This window comes from Schistocerca gregaria, chromosome 3, assembly GCF_023897955.1.
Source record: "Schistocerca gregaria isolate iqSchGreg1 chromosome 3, iqSchGreg1.2, whole genome shotgun sequence".
NCBI lineage: Eukaryota > Metazoa > Arthropoda > Insecta > Orthoptera > Acrididae > Schistocerca > Schistocerca gregaria.
This window is the reverse complement of record NC_064922.1, coordinates 877,136,183-877,139,323: the sequence shown is the minus strand read 5'-3', so window position 1 is coordinate 877,139,323 and position 3,141 is coordinate 877,136,183. Positions and strand designations below refer to the sequence as shown.

Here is a 3,141-nt window from a genome sequence, read left to right as displayed (position 1 = left end):
CCTGATTGGATGAGAACAATCGATACGTGTTTGTTTCAATCTGTGCACCCGGTTTATGACGATCATACATTGTAAATGTAACGATTATTTGTTCGTTAATAAGTTTAATTGTGAAAGAAATGAGTGAAAGAAGGATTACCCAAGTGAAGCTATGAAAAGAAGAAAGAAGCAGAAGGAGGAAGTTATAAATAAATGGCCCAAAAGTTGTTTATTTTTTCAGCAATCAGACTCTGTGAGTGATTTACTTTGCAATGATAAGTACTGAAATCTATATCCATGGAAAAAATACTTGCTGTTTATAATTTATGTCACGTTATGTAGCGTTCTACAGAGTGTAACATAGGACTTGTAAGTATCATTACACGTCGTCGCAGAAATGTACAACATTCGGTAAGAAACCATAGGGTTAGACGAACGGTGCGCATCCGATGAATGTCGCTCGAGAGCAGCAGCTTGTGAAAAGTTGAATCTAGGTCCTATCGTCTAGTCGAAGAAATTGCACTAGGCAAATACATGCAAGCAGCGACTTCCTTAAGTATGTCCACATGCAGTACGCACCTTTATAAGAAAATACGTTTCATAATTTTATATACATAAATTTTCCCACATTAGATGTATGCGTTTAATTTTATGCTCTTCGTGCAGAGTGTATTAATTAAACAAGTTTTTGTCGTACACAATTAACAACATGGTGATACATTAAATTTGTTTGCAATAATGAACTTATATCAGGAAGAGATCTCTTGCAGCCAATATACCTGGTGTGGAAAGGGCGATGAAAAATAAAATCAGTCAATGTAGGTTTTAGTAAGTGCACATTTAACAAAATAAAATGTTAATCAATATAGTACAGCAATATTGTTTATCCTCGTTAACGCAAAATCGCTCAAGACTAACCCTTCGTTAACGCAGAAGAAATTGGTCCAGGCTGGAACATGTTACTACTAATAGTAAAATTTGTAGGTGAATACGAACTTCAGTTAAGCCGAATTACGAGGTCTTTTACAGTTCCGAGCGTATTTAAATTTCAGTGTAACACAGACTTCAATGTTACATTAATTTCTTGGCGTATTTATTTGGCTGCTTTCGTACAAGACGGAACACAAGAAATATTCTACCATGTGTAATAATCGTACAGCCTGTTCGCTCAATACAATGACACCGAGTACGTTAAGTATCTTACTGCACTTATCAGCGTTCTTAGCGCAAAATGTTTTTTAGATGATCTTTTCTGGAGGACCCTCAAGAGACAGAAACATATGGAGAAAATGGGAATCCGGTGCTTCAAAAAGAAAAAGAAAAGCTTGAGACGATTACATCCAACCAAGATATGAGATCGAGTATGACGAAATTTCTTAAGGAAACGTCAGGTTTAACTGGCGTAACTCCTCCAGAGGCCCCCGATGAAGCTCTTATGCAAGTAACATTAGTTTCTGAAGCAGAACCAGCTTCATGGCGGAATGAACCTGTTATCCTTTCTGATACGGCATCAGAGTTGGGGGAAACTGCAGTGATCCGAGCTTGTGAGCCGAGCAAAGAACTTCAAAAGTGATACTAGAGAGCAAACCGTTCATATAAGAGAGTCATTTATAGAATCAGACCCGGGAAAGTGGGTATTTCCAGTAACAGATTCGTAGCGACATGATTTAATTCAAAATGGCCCCCAATAAAAACTAACGTAACTTGATGAAAGTTACCCCAAAGATGAAAATAAAATAAATTTTACTAAATTTCATTTTAGTAGAAAACTGAGTAACGGTAAAAAGCAACATCGCAGATGGTTAGCTTACTCCATATCCCGATATGAAATTTATTGCTGTCCATGTCGATTTTTTTCACATTTGCAGATACAAATGGTAAAAGAAGGATGTTACGACTGAAAGATCTGAATAGGATATTGCAAAGGCATGAACAGATTCAAGGACACATGGTGTGCATGATCAGATGGAGGAAATTCTGTGAAGGAATCAAATATGGAAAAACAATAGATGACGAAAACGAGAGACTGGTTAGAGAATCACAAAAGTATTGGTATAACTTGTTTGAAAGACTGATCGATATTATAAAAATACTTAGCTTCACACACTGTGGCGTTCAGAGTACATCGAGAATCCCTTAATCTGAACAATAGCGGAAACATTTGAAATTTTATAGACCTATTTAAATTGTTATTCAAATATGATCAAACACTAAAAGAGTACTTGCAACTTGTTACCGGAAAGCAACATTGTGAGCGTTATATGAGCCACGACATACAAAATGAATTAATTACATTAATGTGCAAATCTGATATTAAAGAAATTGTAAACAGAGTCAAACAAGCAAAATATTAAGCCTTCAAGCTCGACTGTACCAGGGATTCGAGTGGTGTAGATCATATTAAAATTCTGTAATTCCTCAACTGGAGAGATAGAGGAACATTTCGTTGGATTTATTGCGGTCGCAGAAGCACCGTAAGAGTTTTTACCAAATGCCATTTTAAAGGAACTAGAAAATAGTGGCTTACATATCCAAAACTGCCGAGAACAGGGATATGATATCAGTGAATCGGTGACGCTATGGTTGGCATTAATAAAGGTCTTATAACAAGAATACTCAATAGTAATTCGCGAGCTTTTTTCATGCCACGCGGATGTCATTTTTGGAATTTGCTTTTACTAGATGCCGCTAAACTTTTACAGCAGTTAAAAGGTTTTTTGGCATCATCAATAAAACTGTGTGCCCGACCGAGACTCGAACTCGGGACCTTTGCCTTACGCGGGCAAGTGCTCTACCAACTGAGCTACCGAAGCACAACTCACGCCTGGTACTCACAGCTTTCGCAGGAGAGCTTCTGTAAAGTTTGGAAGGTAGGAGACGGATACTGGCAGAAGTAAAGCTGTGAATACCGGGCGTGAGTCGTGCTTCGGTAGCTCAGTTGGTCGGTCGCCCCCAGCGGTTCTCGCAGGTGGTTTGTATCGCAGCTCTGCGGACGTGTTGGCGCGTGCGCTGTGCTGGGAGAGTTCGCTTCTGCACCCAAGTGGGGCTTTGCCCTGTTGGGGCGCTGGCGTTGGAGCTGCCGGTCACCGTAGGTGGCGCGTGTTGTCTCCCGCCGGCAATGCCACGACAGCACGCTCCCGGGCCTCTAGCTACGTTCGGGCC

General features: G+C 39.7%; 1 non-coding gene across 1 annotated transcript; it reads right to left on the bottom strand.

The window, feature by feature from the left end:
* Nucleotides 1-2,718: 2,718 nt before the first annotated feature.
* On the bottom strand, nucleotides 2,719-2,793 carry Trnat-cgu (transfer RNA threonine (anticodon CGU)). The gene has a single exon. It is a non-coding gene; the product is annotated as a tRNA-Thr (tRNA).
* Between the last annotated feature and the right edge of the window lie 348 nt (nucleotides 2,794-3,141).